The 17,486-nt window shown below is 43.8% G+C and overlaps 1 protein-coding gene and 1 long non-coding RNA gene across 5 annotated transcripts in view; one reads left to right on the forward strand and one right to left on the reverse strand.

The window, feature by feature from the left end:
* LOC146798093 (cytochrome P450 2G1-like) overlaps nucleotides 1-17,486 on the reverse strand; it is a 488,692-nt gene that overhangs the window by 447,100 nt on the left and 24,106 nt on the right. Inside the window, exon 1 of one of the 3 annotated variants that reach the window (XM_085625312.1) lies at nucleotides 4,441-4,523. The exons of the other annotated variants lie outside the window; for them this stretch is intronic. The gene's annotated coding sequence lies outside the window, so the exon portion shown is untranslated. Of the gene's footprint in view, nucleotides 1-4,440; nucleotides 4,524-17,486 lie in introns of those variants that run through there. 3 annotated transcript variants of the gene reach the window in all.
* LOC146798094 (uncharacterized) overlaps nucleotides 1-17,486 on the forward strand; it is a 526,362-nt gene that overhangs the window by 404,740 nt on the left and 104,136 nt on the right. The gene's annotated exons all lie outside the window — the stretch shown is intronic.

A 17,486-nucleotide genomic window follows, 5' to 3' on the forward strand; every position in this document is an offset into this window, starting at 1 on the left:
GTCAGTGCCCCCTCAACAATTCAGTGCCCAGTGCCACTGCACCGGTTGAACTGCCCTAAAGCCGGCCCTGGTCTGAAAGCACCACTTACCTAATTACTCAAAGTATCTCTACTCTGTTCCCAATAACACTTAATGTATTTGTCTGTTTATATATCGTTACATCTGTCCATCATCTGCTACCTGCCCACCCATCCGTTTATGAATGTACTGTCTTACCTGGCTCTGCTACCAGCCTAAAAGTCAAACATCCATCTACTCGTCTTTCTATCTGTCGTTCCCTCCCTAGCCTTCATTCACCCACCAGTCGTCATCTGTCCATTAGTGAATCCGTATCTACATTAATTGCACACCTGAAGACTCAGAGCACAAGAATGTTTACTTCCGGCATCTTTGCCTATTTCCGCCAGGGAGCCCATTTTTATTGCTACATTGAAAGGTAGACCATCTTATTGGATCTCATTTCCTGCTTCTTGGCACACTATCACATGTTCATTGCCAATAAATACTCTGTTTTACTGTGAATGAACATATCAATGTATAAAACGTTTTACCAACTCGAGTAGTGTGCTGTGTCACGTTAAATTTCAGGCATGCTTAGATAATCACCTCAGCTATTTTACCTAAATAATGAGACACTCTAATATCAATAAAGAAAAAAAATCACATTTACCTCTACACTGATGTTGTTTACTCAACTTTTTGACAGAGGTTGTTGGAGTTCTGAGTTTTAAAGGATAGTGTTCAAATACTTCTAGTATTTCTATAAGAACTAACTAGAGGCACCTTGGAAAACTGGCTGTAAATTGTTTTTAAAAATGGAAGTACGTTTATTGCTAAATAATATTTAATTAGAACATATATATTATTTGAAGATAAAACAATGGGGACTAAGGGTGCAGCATGGGTGTGGGTTTGTGTGTATACCATGCCAATGAAAAAAATGAGGCCCAATAAAACGTTACTTAGATGAGGCGTACTTACAGACACAGATTCACATGTTTATTACTACATTGAAAAGGTCGAATTCCATAATATTTATACAATAGAGTGAAACTGACAAAAGTAAATGCTATTTACTGTCTCACAGATTGCAGGTTACAATGATTTTGCACAAGGAAACAACTGGTAATAGTCACTAGGCATATTCATATGATTTTAACTAACTGAATGAATTGAACACTAAAGAGTCACAATAAGGACTCTATAGTTATGCACGTTTGGGGTGATTAGTTAGTTTAACAGTTTAGCTAAGCAGACATAAGGTTTAACAAACCAAAAGCTAAAAGGATCTGGTATTCCTTATTACAGCTTCATCTGCTGTACATACAATATGGTTAATCAATCTTAAAACTCAAACATAGTACACCAAATTCAAAATCAGCTGCTTTACCTGTTATGTTACTCTACTGCACACAAAAAAAGAAGTAAAAAATATTAATGTTTACAATGCCAATAGCTCTAACTTTCACAAATGCGAGACCGATTGCATTGCATATGCTTGTTTGTAATCTGGGCCATATTGCAATGAACTGATTCCTTTTACTGTTGTTGCATTGACATACACATGTGCAGTGAAATACAGCTAATTGTTGTCATATTGATAGGGACCATGCTTCTTTGTAGTCATTATAATCTGTCTGGCTCGTTGGTGTCTGAAAGAACAGATTAGGATATGCCTGTGGTGAGCAGAGGAGGAGTTGAGGCAGGATCGCACTCAAGATGTACGTTGATGTTCCAAAGTATGGGTCATAAGTAATGCCAAGCGTTGCTGGTATACAGTCATTTAGGAAAGCTGTCAAGTAATTGTTCTCCATTTATTCTGGGACTCTAGAGATTCTGACATTGTCTCTGCAGCTGCAACCCGCCGGATCAATGTTTCCTTGTGTAGCTACCACAACTCAACACCCCAATCTGGCTGTTTGCCCAGTTGTGTTTTCACTTCCATGATCCGTTGTTCCACCACCGTCAATTGCATCTTGAAGCTGATCACTTCTCCTCTAAGGGACTATGCTTCCAAGGTTGTGGTCTCCACTGCTGTATTCACTGAGCCTTTGAAGACCTTAATGTCACCCAGATCCTTCATCAAGTTGGTCTGGGCCTTGTTCGTGAATGTGTGGGTAGCCATGTCTGTGGACTGGGAGGATGTTTGAGGGTGTTTTGTGACTGCTTCTGAACAGAGAACGTGTCTCACATACTTGGCCCTCAGTATGTATCTTTAAGAAGGGGAGATAGTGTTCAGAGACTGCCTGGGCTCCATATGCTCTATGTATCGTAGGTAGTGAGGTTCTGAATGTTAATCCTTCCTGTGACAATAGTAGCTTTGCAGTGTCCTTTAGCATTGGTAGGGTGTGCCTCAAATGTGTGTGTTAGTGACATTCCCTCACAAGCCTTATGTCGGTTGTATGAAGGCACCTTCAATTACAGTTGAGGCCCATCAGGCTTTTATTACTGTCTTCCTTGGTGGTTACTTCTTAAAATACCTTCGTTTAATTTAGATTTTTCAGACAATAATGTGCTCATTAATTATTCTGAGTCAAGAAGAGGCGGCTAGTGCAGATTGTTGGGGTGAGGCAGCTATTAAAGAAACACATACAACCCTGTTATAGTCAGGAGCCTACTTAATTGAGGTTAGGTCCTTTCAACATCATCAGTAGAACTCATGGTGCTTGGTTTATAGAACACCCCCACACCTCATGCTGCCACCATTTTTTGGATGTTTAAGTCCCACTAGGGAGGGTTTTCACCCTGCTGAGAGTGCTGTCTTGTTGCCTACAAACCCCCCCCATCGAATCCTGAAAGACATTCGAGTGTCACCTCTCGGTCGTGGACGTGGGTGTGATCCCTGCAGGTTTTCCAGTGTTGTTCGCCAGAGACTGCGCATATTGGTGAGGAGGACCACCGCTGGTAGAAGAGCATTATGGCATATCCCTGTTAGTTGGCACTTATCAAGAGGTCTCCTTCGACTACATAGGGGTTTACTCCACTATATTCCTCTTAGGTGGTACTTGCTGATGTCAGTGATGAGAGGTTCATTGCTCGGGTCTATACTTTGTCACGAGACCTGATCTAGTGTGCCGCCATGCTTGTCAGCTCCAAGCCTTGCCTCCTCAAATGCTTTGTTTTATACTGTACAGCAAGAAAAGCAATTGTGAACGGGGATTTATTTAGGGTTTTATGGATATCACGCAACTAAAACGATAATTTCAAGATAATTTCAAGAGTTACGTCACCTTTTACCTGAATAATCTAGATTCTAGTGCAAAAAGGAGTTAACTTTATCAATGCTCGTTAATGTTTGTTGTTGTTTCAAATTGGTGCTGGGCAGCTTAAGCTTTCAGCTGTTTTTGCTTTACCCAGTTTCAAAATGTAACTCAATTCATTCCAAGATTCTTTTTGAACTGTGTTGTTGTTTTGTACCATTGTGGTATTGTTTTGTGTGTTGTGACTGTTATGTGGTATGCTAATGTGTTGTTGTTTTATACCATTGTGGTATTCCTGTTTTGTTGTTTTGTCAACAGCAGCCCTCCAGTTCAGATATTCCTTTGTTTGCAATTGCATTTATACATAGCCTGCAAATATTATTATCAGATATTACAACCTGGACAAATCTATTTTCATGATAGAGTAGGAATGGTTTTGACTGAAGTAATTATCAGTAAGCAACTTTAATAATGTTCTCCAAATCTTGTTTTGTCATCCGTCCTTCTTTCTTTCTAGTTTTCTTTTCAATTTTTCAAGATGTCTTTCAGATAGACTTTCTGCCATTCTCCTACGTGTCTTTCCTACTCCACACACAGGGCCATATTCACAAACGTATTGTGCACCTAAGTAGAGCTTAGGGACGCCCAAAAATAGATTGGAATGACACATTTACATTCATAATTTACAGGAAGGCAGACGTGTGTCCTTGCACTGTGATTGGGATTTGCTAATACGGAAAGCCTGCCAGTGTAATGGAATTTCAACATTTAGAAAACCCAAGGTTGACTAAGGTGGTCGTGGACGTTTCTGATATGGTCCACTGGAAATGTTGGGTAATTTGCTTTCAAAGTATGCATGGGCGCCTGTTACAAATCAGAAACTAGGGAAATCATCAGTAACTACTGAATTGTTTATAAATCTGAAAATAAGGACTTTCTGAAAATTAATCAGAAACCCCATCTGTATCAAATTTCAGCTTTTTAAAAAAAAACTTTTGTAAGTCGACCCCAGAGTTTTTCCCACATTGGTTACACTACTTTTATAATATATGTTTCTTTTCGCCATTTGCTCATCACATTCACATCTTAGCCCTTTAAGTTACCCTTGCCTTTTGATTTGTTGTAATGTTTCCCACAAATAATTCGACAGTGTTTAGCTTAGCAAATTATTTCTGCAATCCTTCACTCGCCCCAACCCCATGGTTTCTTGGAATACAAGTAGAAACAGCATCAGACTCACCATAAGCTGAATTCTAGGCACCGTTGAACACTTATGGGACTGCAGCACGAACGCCTTACACAGGAGAACAGCTCTGCTCATCTACAATGTTCAATTTAAACACTCAATATTGTTTTGTTGTAAGTCTCGATAAAGTCCGGCATCCAATCAAAAAGCCAATCTCGTGTCCGTCCAGTCAGCATTCCCCAAGTGCCAATGCAAAGCACACCTTTGTTTACCAAGACTGCTATTTTCAACAGATTCAATAGGATAGTTCAAAAGTCCACCTTTCAGAACACATTAACCCATGTGAACATACCGTACCTGACTTACATAAAGCGTTTTCAAATACGACCACAAACAAAACTGAGCCCGGGTTTAACAAGCAGTGGCAAAACCACTGTGTTTTTTTCGTCGTTTTCTCTATTCTAAGGTAGTTACTTTTAGAAACCCTTCATATTGAACTGATGAACCGCACATGCTCCTCGATGTTCACTTTAAATTGGGACTAGATTTCTCCAGACTTGGAGAGGGCAGACTGCACTACTCTGCGCCGTTCGTGGCATCTCAGATGGTAGACAAGCGAGCTGGCCCTTTTGCTGGCCCGCCACTGCTGTGAACAAAAGTGCCTCTCAGAAGGGGCCTGACGCTTTGTAATATTCCAGTTGCATTGGCCACCGTTTACAGTAATTCTGAGAATGATTTAATGCAGTTCAGAAACGCTAATATGTTATTTTCTCTGCGTAAATCAGCACAGAATATCACTTCAATGCCGATATATTATTTTTTCCCAATGTAATCCAACAAATATCGCTTTTCATGCAGTACTTACTTTGTAAAATAAAAATAAAAAGTGCCAGGGATAAAGTCAGTCAGTCAGTCAAAAATCTTTTTATATCGGTAAAAAACCATAAAAAGATATAAATACAAATTTGCAATAAAAAAAGAGCACAATTAGAGCTAAAAACATATGTATTTAAAAGAATCATACTTTGTAGTCCTAACACATGAGAGATTCATATCGAAGATGGAGGAGGATCATAGGATTTCATTAGATACATTAAATAAGCACAGCGCTCCTAAAGGGCAATCCCAAACTATGAAATATATAGACAACATGAGTTACAGTGTTTGAGCTACTGCAGAAACAGTAGTTTGAGGACTTTCACATTTTAATTTTTTGCACCTCGAGTACCACATAGACAAAAGAAATCTAGCAGTCGCAAACACTATTAGGGGGGTGGTATCATATTTGAGAAATCTAAATGCCTCCCTATAGTCCTTAAGCCCCTGGACTTGCAAAGTCGAATGATCCATTTGGCTCTTGCCTTACCATAGATGGGGCTAAAGAGCAGGACATGCAAATCTGTCTCTCTACTACACGCACAACCTGGGCAGGAACTCGTGGGATGTAATGCATTTGACCACTTATATGTTACGTCCCTAAGAGGCAATGCACTATATCTAAACTGTATATATAATTTCTTGGCCAAGGGAGGCTGGATATCATCCAAGAATTTCTCAAAAAAAGGATGGACTTTGATATTCAATAAGGTATCAGTCAGCCTACCCGTGGAAGAATTTGTTAAGATATATTCCATGCGGTAGCGCTTAAGGGCCGTGCTCAGAGATTTTTTGGAGTACAGGGCACAGGTCTCCTCAGGGGATGACCACAAATCCCCCCTACCTAAAACATGACAAAGTTGCTTAATGTGATTTAGCCATTGAATTTTCCCTTTGCTCCCCTCGGACATAAGATCCCCTAAATCCTCCCTGTAACTGGAGGGCTCAGGGGTCGACCATAAGCGTCTCCAATACAGGAGGGGGGCGATTTGCAACCAACTCCTGAATAGGAGCCAAGCCCAAATTCAACCGAAGGGGTGTCAGGGGCGTACTCATGGGGAGTCTCAGTAGGCGCCTGGTAAAACTATTCTCAGTGCGAGGTAAAGGGGCAACACTGACGTGACCCCATAACTCTGCACCGTAGAGTGCTCCCCCTCTCGCCTGGGTTTTATAGATTTCCATAGGCAGACTCAACAACTTAGAAGAGGTATCATTAAATACCTTTAGGATACCACCAGTTGATTGTGCCAACTTCAAGTAAGCTTTAACCATATGGGATCCCCAATCCATTCGATCATTTAATGTAATCCCCAGGTAATCGAAGGTGGTTACTCGGTCCAGAGCAGTTCCATCCAGGTGAGGGAGGGGACAATTGGCTAAATTGGTGTTATAAACCATGAACTTAGTTTTAGAGAGATTAATCTCCAAGTTCCTCAGTCTACAAAAGGAGCAAAAAGCCTCTAATGTGCGCTGAATACCTGTGGATGATTTTGACAATAGAAGGGTATAATTAGCGAACATTAGGGTGGGTATCTTCCGCCCCGCTAAACTTGGAGAATCCAAATCTCTTGCTCCATATAGATGGTCTATCAGCCCATTTAGGAAGAGCGAGAAGAGCGTGGGGGCCAGAACGCACCCCTGCCTTACTCCCTTTTCCACCGGGAACGGAGCTGACAGTTCCCCACACCTCCCAAATATCACCCTTGCATATGTACCTTGGTGCATACGTTTAAATAGATGGCACAGGTAGGCCGGAACACCCATCTCCAACAGGATTGCCCAGAGTTTATCCTGTTCGACCACGACAAATGCGGACCGAAGGTCCACAAAAATCAAATACAAACTTCCTGCCCCAAAAGTGACCGTCTTCCAGTAGACCAACTGTAGTCTGAATAGTTGGTCTATGGTGGATACTTTGCATGGAAGCCCGCTTGAAGGGAGGTTAGGATGTGATGTTCATCCATCCAGGTCTGTAACCTAGACAAAAGAAAGCGGGCAAATCATTTCTGGAGGACGTCAATCAAACTAATGGGACGGTAGTTGGCCGGGTCGAGAGGGGAAGCTTTTTTGTGGATTGGGATAATTTCAGCTACCAACCAAGTAGTAGGGATCTCCAAGCACTGAAGAATGGCGTTAAAATAAACCCAAATGTAGGGAGCCCAGACCTTTTGTTCACTAAGATATAGGTCGCCCGGGATCCTATCGAGGCCTGGGGTTTTCCCTAAAGACAAACTTTTAAGGGCCGCCTGGACTTCAAGGAGAGAGCAGGAAGGGCAGGCAAGGCACGGGGCCTCCAGGTGTGCTGGTACACATGTGCTTGTTGGAATCACTGGAACTTCTCGGGCTGCAGGGTTACTAAGAGAATAAAGAGCTTTGAAGTGGTCCAGCCAGACCTCTTCAGTAAGGTTAGGTGTAATGGCCGACATCCCTTCAGCCGACCCCACTTGAACAAGGTTCCAAGAGGAATTAAAATCACGAGCTTCCAGAGCTGCCTTGATACTTTCCCACCTTGAGGCCTCCCACTCTAGCCTAGCCTCCTTTATCAAGGTTTTGTAGGTTTCCCTGGCATTTCTAATACTTAACTGGGACCCTGATTTTACCTCCTTGAGCAAGATATTTTTAGCCAGCCAACAGTTTTTATTAAACCAGTGATCACGCTTATTCACCCTTTGCCTTTTAATATTGGTAGTATAAAAATAACTGATCAGGGAGCCAAAAAGCTTCTTGTGAATGCACTGCAATCCCTGTAGATAGAGATGGGAGGGATCGCCATTAGAACTCAAGAGGTGAAGATCCTCTGTTAGGGACTGTACGACATAAGGATATAACTCCGCTAACTTGTTGGGTGCTAATGCGATCTTCGCCCACCTGATTCGTCTACCCCCTGCCGCTCTAACCAAGTTCAAGTTACTGCTAATCTCAGCACCCCCAGTTTCTTTACGATGGCCCAGAGTATTAGATAATTCTAGTGACAATAAGTTATGGTCACTGTCATCCCTTTGTAAGACATAAAAGGTTCTCAATCTGGCCCAGAATTCTACATTTACCAGGATGTAATCTATGGTCGTAGTTTTCCCTGGTCTGTTAAAGGTGCATAAACCCGGAACGTCTGGGGGGAGTCTGCCATTACAAGCCCTTAAAGAATGTGAAACTACCAAATTATTGATTGCAAGGGCCAAAGGCAGTAAGCGCTTTTCAGGATACATAGTGCAGTCCGGGATCAGCCAATTTTCATCCTCGTCTGAGGTTACCGAAGGGATCCCCATAAGCGGTTCAAAGTGGCAATTGAGATCGGCACCAATGATTTTATGATATGACGAGGGAAATGAATGGAGAAGAACCTCTAAGGCGTCCAAGATTGAGAGACCCAACTGAAGCGGTTGGGGACGTAAATAAACGTTAATCACTGCCAATGATAAACCATCCTGGAAGTTAAGCATAATACATAGGATGTCCGGGCAGTGAGAGTCTATTTTCTTAACTGAGCAACCTAAGTGGGAAGCCACCCATATGCATAACCCCCCCGAGGGTCTTCCCCTGGGTCCCTGCACTGCTGGAGAATAGAAAGACGCATATCCTACCCTCACTGGGGCAGATAATAACCAAGTCTCTTGGAACAGACATAAGTCATAGCGATCCATCAGCTCACCCCATTCTGGATTATGCAGCTTAGTCCCTAGCCCTGCTATGTTCCAAAACCCGATTAGTGGTCTACGTGACACCACGTGGGCAGGGGAACCCTCAAGGGGTTGGGACGCGCTAAGAGGTGGAGAAGCTGTATGTATGCGGGTAACCAGCTCCTGTTTACCACCTGTAAGGCCAAAGTATTGAGAAGATGGGGGTATAGTTCCCCTACCCACCTTGGTACCGATGACCTGCTCAAGGGATCCCTCCTCTATACTCAAACCCTCCACTGCGTGATGCCGAGACTGCTGCGGAACCGTTCTGGCTGGACGCGATGGTGATAGTGGTCATTCTATATTGCTCAGTGCACTGTATCTATTGCTCACTGAGATGTTATAGTCAGGTTCAATTGCACAATAATGGGGGAGAAATGATTGTAACATTCCCGGTATAAGAAATAGAGAATAAAAATACCCCAGGTGACAAGTATTGATAGTGCCCCTCTTCGGAGGCCCTCCATTTGCTAGTATGTGTCCAGCTACTCTAGGATCCCTAAAGTTGACAATTACACAGTCGGTACAAATATCTTTGGGTCTAGTCCCCAACCAACTGACTCTTCACACAAATAGGATCTCCCCCAGGCCGGCACCCCTTAAAGATCTATGTCTACTTAACCAAAAGGTGGTTTTATTCTTTAACTCCTGGAAGCTTTCCCCTCGGTCACTATCCAGTGGAGGTACTCCCGTTAGCACCACCACATACGGTGACGCTTCTGGGGGTAACTGGGGGTGGGGAAGAGATTTGGGAAGATTGTGTAAAGGCCTACCCGATTCTAGGCTCTGAGTACAGGGAATTTTTTAAATAATAGATGGACCAGACTGATTCTCCCCCGATACGGCTGAAGACAGTTTGGAGCCAGTAGATTGACCAAAACCAGTCGGGACTACCAAGGGGTTCGGCATATTTTGAGAAGCCGAGACATGCGTACAGATGTCAGGGCAAATACTTGCACCTTGAGTTGGACCTTTGATGGCAGACTTGGTTACTCCTTCAGCCCCTACAATAACAGGATTCCCCGTCGGAGGGCTAGACTGAGATCTCCCTGGGCCTTTATTGTTTATCAATGAGGCTAATCTATCAATCCTGGAAGTCAAAGATTTAAAAAGGGTGGTAATAAGGTGTTCTAAATGTGACTCGAGATCAGTTATCAGATGGGTAGCCCAAACAGGAGGACCTATAATAGAAGATGGAGGGCACGGGTCGGACTGCACATAAACAGGTGTTGATGCTGTTTTCTTAGCCAATTTTTTAACCCGTTTTATATTTTTAGTTCTAGCATGGGGTTTAAAGGGCTTTGTACATGCCGACGGAGAAGAAGATGGAGCAACCTCTATTAAAAGATTTTCGTCAGGCTCAGTCTGAGCACAAGGAAGATCAGAAAAGGAGGGTATGTGAAAAGACATAAATTCAGCGGGGTTAGCTGTGGCTACAGAGCTGTCGCCCACAGATGTAAAAAGGGGCATAGCGGGGGTAATTGAAAGACGCCTTTCAGTATTTTCTATGGCTGTTGCCACTACCCCTATTGTTTTTTGTAGCATTTTGTCAATGTCTGTGAGGGTCGGGAGCGGTTGGGTCGTTGCTGCTAATTGTCTAGTCATTTGGCGGGCGACAAAGGGCTTACTATTTTTGCCTTTGCTGCTCATTGTAAAGAGTTAAACAAAACTATCTACGAATGATGATAAAATCTCATACACAGATTGGGTCATAAAATCTCATACACAGATTGAACTGATCGATTGAGATAAACAGAATAAACAATAATAACAAAATATGGCCCCACAGGGGCACTCTCATAATAATAAACAAGTATCAGGGCAAGAATTCACTGGTTACAATGTATTATGGAAATTACCACAAATGTCGGGGGTCCATAGCTCGTTTAGTCTCTACCATCAAGTCCAAGAGGGGTGCACCAACCCAGCCTCCTGCAGACAACGACGGCCACAGACGGGCCCGCCCTTGTCCCGGGCTTCTCCCGGCGCGCCCCGCGGGACGAGGATCCAAACAGTCCTTTATGCGCCTCCTGACGCTTACGGATGGCATTTGCGGTGTCCTCGCCGCAGTCAGGGTTGATGGGAGATGTATTCCCAGTGTGGCGGAGCCAAGCCTGGCCAAGGAAAGCGGCGGAGCAAAGCCCGGCCCGGAATTCACCCACAAGCAGGAAGCGGCTGTAAGTAAGCCAGGGATCACAGGTGGAGACTCGGCGGAGTCAAACCCGGCCAAGCAGAGCGGCGGAGCAGAGCCCGGCCAGCGGTTCAGCCCCCAGCAAGATAGAAGGATCACAAGGAACTCGGCCCCAAACAGTCCTTTATGCGCCTCCTGGCACTTACGGATGGCGTTTGCGGCGTCCTCGCCGCAGTCAGGGTTGATGGGAGATGTAGTCCCAGTGTGGCGGAGCCAAGCCCGGCCAAGGAAAGCGGCGGAGCAAAGCCCGGCCCGGAATTCAGCCTCAAGCAGGAAGCGGCTGCAAGTAAGCCAGGGATCACAGGTGGAGACTCGGCGGAGTCAAACCCGGCCAAGCAGAGCGGCGGAGCAGAGCCCGGCCAGCGGTTCAGCCCCCAGCAAGATAGAAGGATCAAGTCAGCAATCCACTTACGCTTCACTGCCTACTGCTGCTATCAATTATAGTAACGGCATTACTATTAAGTCACATTTCTTCAACAAGTGGGACAATTCTGACAGTTTCAGGGCCTCACAGTTAAATGAATGGCTTAGGCAGCAGTTATTAGTTGTTCTATATGAATATTGAATTAAAAAACAACAATTGTTGTGTTCCTCTCTGAATTAAAAATCAGTGCTTTCATGTTGCAGACTATGATAGGTACAGGTGCTGATAATTAAGTGCTGGTGCCCAGCATCGGAAACCACAGGCATAAATTAAGCGCCGTTTTCATGGCTTTTTCCAGGATAGAATATAGTCGTCCCCTGGAGTGTGTTCACAATGTCAAATGCATTATTTAACCTGTCTACAGACTCGGGCAAAGCCAGTGAGTGAATAACAAGCAGGGCCGAAGCTTCTTACGGTGTCACTTACTTAGACCATCAATTAGCATTTTATATACATAAACACAAGAGTGCGCTGCTCTTTGCAATGCTCACTGGCTTCTTACGATGAAAGGAGAGAACCCCAGGATTTAGTCTATATTTTTTAGGACAAATCTACAGAAGAGAAAGCTAAATGCACGTCTGTCGCTCAGAAAGACAGTGTGGCATATGTACATGGAGTTAACTGAAGGTGTCCCTTCCTGTACATAAAAAAACCTTTTTAAAAAAATGCCATTTTGTAACTTTCTAGTGTGCTGTGAAAGTTACAAAATGGCATTTTAGGATTGTTTATGTGGAGGAAGGGACACCTGCACCCTGCATTCAGACCCCCTGAACCCTGGTGCAAGGATGCCTGCATCGACGCTAAGTTGTTAAAATTAGCGCCATCGCAGGGGGAAACGCAAGGCTCCAACACATTCTTGTAAATATGGTGCAGCCTTGCGTTTTCGAAGTGGCAGAGGGTGTCATTAAGCCCAGGAGTCTAACAACACGCTCTGCCACTTCTCCCTCTGTTTATTGCAGAATCTCCTGAATTAGTATGTTGTCTCCTATGTATAAACAAAAGCATTGAACATTATTATCTTTCTTACAACAAGGATGTGTTCAGTTTTCTTTGGGTTGGGGGGGGTTTAACAACGTACCCCAATCTCCACTAATGATATCTCCCACATAACTGGAAAAAGTGATTTTTTTCCCACATATGTATAGAGAAAGGGTATACCATTGTACACCGAGTACCATTGGAGGAACCTTTAGAAAAAATCCGGGTAGGTGCTTCACTTCAAAGAGCAATCACACACTCACACACACATAGGACACCGATAATTGTATTTTGAATACTGTGTGCATGAACATACCAACATAGACACTGCTGACCCGTACCAGTATTTCAGCAATTATACACTCTGCAAAGTGTACACTAACATGTCCTGTAATTATAGTATTATTTGAAATACTTTGACTGAAAGTGTATTCTGTTGTGCCCACATTTTGCTTTCAATGTAGTTCCTTTTTGAATTTTTGTAATAATTCTGTGATTTCTCATCCGTTTAGCAATGAGCGATACCTTAAGTTTTCCTAATAATTGTGAATATTAGTCACCCAATAGCATTTTTCATTGCAGCTATATTAATTTGATCAGGAAGAAGTGGCAGAGGGATTAAAGAAGTCTTCCAAGCATTTATTGAAAGAGGGGGGGAGTCTAATGGCACATTTCAAACACAAGGAAGTAGCACAAGTGACTGAGCTGGTCACATTGCAGCACACATCACAAACATCAGCGGATAGATATGTCTTGTTCTGTAATAACCGACCACTCCTTCTTTATTACAGCAACGTAAACTAGTGAAAGCCTTGTTAACGCCCCAAAAATGTACTTTTAGCAACAAGGCGACACAAAAAGAAATAGAAACATGCTGGTGCACAATAAACCCATATAATGAAGGCTAGTTTTGAAAGTGCTGTTAAGTCTATGTAGACTCGAACAAATCAATGAAAAGCTCACCACAAGTGTTTTCTTTTAAGTCCAAAAGCAGTTGAGGCTGCAGATGTAAGATTAAAAAAACACAGCCCGGCGTGCGCATAATGTCACAGTTAAAGCAGAACAAAATCTCACATTCCTAAAACACGTGCTGGGTTGAAAACAATGTAAACAAGCGAAAGCCTTATTAACCCTAAAACGTGTGCACAGAAAAAAAAAAGAGAGAACATTTCCCAAACAAGGTCAGATTAGAAAGCAACTATGCGCACATGAACTGAAATAGCCACAAGTGAAATGAAACAAGTAATAAGCCACTGCTCTGTAGGCGTAACCGAAACACCAAAAGAAGGGACAACAAATTTAGATTAGCCACATGCACAAAGCTTTTTGAAATGACAGGTTGACAGACGAATCAACAAGGATGGATGTGATATAAGCCCACAGAGTAGATACAGCATGACTCAAAGAGACAGCACCTTTTCTGCCTAGGCAATACCTAAAGAATGGGTTTTAATGTATTGTCGTTCAGAAAAAGATCAGCTAAATTTGAAAAGCAACTTTTACACTACATTATTTGAATCACCAATATAATAAGTGAAATAAACTGGAAAGTGAAATCCCTTCTAATTTTTCTCTATTTCTGCCTCTAGCTTAGCTTTTTTCTATTTTTATATGTATTTAACGCATGTAATTTATGTGTTTCTAGCTTTTGTAAAGCACCGCACTATGGCCTAAACAGACATTAGACCCCCACACAGTGAGATACACAGGGGGATTTTCACTATCTATGTTTATTTAATAGATTTGATAGGACCATATGAATGTACCTACAGCCATGATAAAGTAGTAAAGTGGGACATTTGAGATCTGAAAGACTTTCAATAGCTATTGATGAGGGCTTTCAGTGAGCACGATTTTGAAGACAGAAAAATAAAAATAATCAGAAAACTGGTCAATTCAAACAAGGTCAGTGTAGCCTATGGTTTAAGCTCCCCTGATGGTGGAGCATCTGCCTAATTTACATACAAGGATGTCTGTACCTTCAGCAGTGCAGTGGTCCACTGAAAGCACTAAACTTTACCAAGCAGGCACAATGTTTGTTGTGCCCACTCTAGAAAGTGTTTTTTTATTGTTTTAAGAAAAATTCACAATACCGAAACTCAATTTTTAACAACAAAACACAATGGCCCTTACGTGCATGTAGCTTTCTCCCTGTTCTTTGGGGTCATTCTACATGTTTCATACCGGGGAGCACCTTGCCTCGCCTAAATATTGACAGTCACTTTGACTTGATGGCCCTGATGTAGACAGCCTATCAGGCCATGTGTTTACTCTAGTTGAGCTAGCAAAGTCTTTACTGATCTAAACCCAATGCATCTGGCATCTTTAAATAGAGCAATGAAACCGCAGGTTTAGTGTAACTGGAGCACGGCGAGTTGTGGAGTTGCTTCCACTCTACCAACCTCTAAATCACCTCCTTGTATTTCTTATGAATTACCTATTTAACCCCTTCAGTGCCCATGACGAGATAGTCTCGTCATGGGCGTTAACCTGAAGAGGTTAACCTGCTCCAAAAGCATTTGAAAACAATAAAAAAGGCACAAAACCATGAATGTCAAAGTGGTAGTTGTGCAGCTACAAGCATCTTTGGAAAATGCGTTTGTGTGAAGTTGGCCTGATATATGCTGTCCGCTAGTTCTAGTGGGCACCTTGTATCAGTCCAAAGAACCCCTTATTGGTTATAGGTTAAAGACAACCTTTATTGAAAGCTATCCTAGTGGTAGCTATGGAGAGCAGCCTTCAGGCTAAGTGTTGAAGGAATGTAAAGCAGCTTGTTTTACCAGTCTATAATCTCTTGAGTCACTAAATGAAAGATATCCACACCAGGTAGATATATAAAATATATGTATTTATTACTAAACACACCCTCCTAGTCTCTTTATGAGACTAGAGGTCAAAACACATAAGTTACAGTTCAATAATCACAGTAAAATAGCACAAATACACGTCAGGCCCTAGGGGCGAGCCAAACCATACACTAAAATAGTGGTATAAAAACCACGACTTAACTAGACAGAAGGCCTAGAGTCTGTAGAATCACTGGGACCCCAAGGAACCACCCAAGGTAGTAACACAGGGGACCGTGTGCAGTGTGCAGTGTGTGAACACAGCCGCGAGCTCCCGTTAGCTTCTATAGGGAAAGTCGTGGTTAGATTTTTAAAGATTAGGGACACTTAGAAATTAGTCGGGACCAAACCCTTTTGAACTTAGGCAGTTCTAGGGCTAGCACCCATGGGAGCACCGGAGTACTCACGTTACCTCACCCGGGGAAGCCGGGTGCATAGGTGTCTTTTGGTGTCGGGTCACGTCTGCGATTTCAATGGGAGCTGGCAAAGAAGTGCTGCTGCCGTGAAGATGCGAAGTGTCCGAAGAAATCCCAGCCTGGATCGAGGATGAGAAGAACCTGAAAGCAGAGGGGACTGAGTCTGGGTCACTTGCCAGTGACCAGGAAGGCAATGAGCAGATGCCCACTGATGTCGGGTGATTTCAGGTGAAAGAGGTGAAGCTTGACTCTTCAGCCACGAGGTCCAGGAGGCGTTGAAGACAACCAGGAGCTGGATTCAAGCTGTCCTACAAAGGATGTCGAGTGATGCAGCGTCGGTGCCCAGATTGGACACAACAATCCTTGGCAACAGCAACCCATGCAGAAACAAGAAAGATGCTTCGGTGCAGACCAGCAAGGTCTGTGGGACTCACCACTTGGATGGGAGTCAGGGCACGTCTGGAGCAACCAGGAAAACCCAAGGAAATAGAAAGTTATTCCCTCAGGGACCCACTAGTCAACGGACCAGGGATCGCGAAGGGACCTCAAGATGAAACACAAAATGGCGGCCCACGGGGCACTCGGAATGACCAGGCCAACAATCTTCAGTGGATTCAGTGGTCGAGGTAGGGGCTACAAGTCAGCCCAAGCACACCTTCAAGAGACGTCGAGAAGTCAATGCACTTGCAGAAATGCACGGTGACCAGGAGTTCCAGCTCCACGCTACTAACGAGGGCTGCAGGTCTCAGCTTTGCTGGGGAATCGGGATGGCCTCTGAGATGTCTAGAAATCCTCTTCCTGGGCTGCAAATACTTCGGAGTCCGGCAGGAGCTTCGATGATGCAGACTGGCAAATTGCTTTGTTGGTGCCTGCCAAGCAGGGGAGTCACTCCTTGACCTCAAGGGAGATTTCTTCAGTCCTCTGGTCTTGAGCAGAGCGTCAAAGGTCCAGGATTCAGCTTCAGAGTTTCGTCTAGGGAATCTAAAGTCCTAAGGACAGGGGTCCCATACTTATACTAAGGTAGGGGATTGGACATACTCTGGGAACCCACCTATGGGAGGGTTTGGAAAGAGGGGTGGCTACACCCACTTCCTTTGTCCAGTTTCACACCAGAGCAGGGGCTGGAAGTCCCTGAACCGGTTTGAGCTAGACTATGCACGGGGACACCAAATGTGCCCCCAGTGAAGGACTTCAAAGCACTCAGAGAGTGCTCCTACCCAGTCCCAATACACATAAGCCTGTCTGGGAGGTGGTTACACCTCCCTGTGACAGGAAACCTATTGTCCAGGCCTCCCCTACTGGACTTTCGGTCAGCAACAGGAGGCCAGACCCGTGTCTGTGGCTGCAGCATCCATTTTGTGATGCCAGGGCTCTACTAAGCTTCTACCGGGTATACCAGTGCTGTCATGTCTCTCCCTCTGGAAGGGTGGGATCATACTCCCAAACCATTTACTGGTGTGGGGGTATGATTCCAAGGTGTTTGACACCAAACACGACATGTTTCCGTGCAGCCAGTCCAAAGTTAGCATTTACCGTTTGGTTATAATGCACTTAAGAGTATATGGTCAGGCTGCACTACAAACAGCATCAGAGAAGGGTCTCCAAATGCTGCACAGGGGCTCTGCTCATGAAGGGGCACCCTCTCACATAAGAACCAATCACTCTGCCTTCAGGATTGATAAGGCCTGTCAT

This window comes from Triturus cristatus, chromosome 9 (genome assembly GCF_964204655.1).
Source record: "Triturus cristatus chromosome 9, aTriCri1.1, whole genome shotgun sequence".
Classification (NCBI taxonomy): Eukaryota; Metazoa; Chordata; class Amphibia; order Caudata; family Salamandridae; genus Triturus; species Triturus cristatus.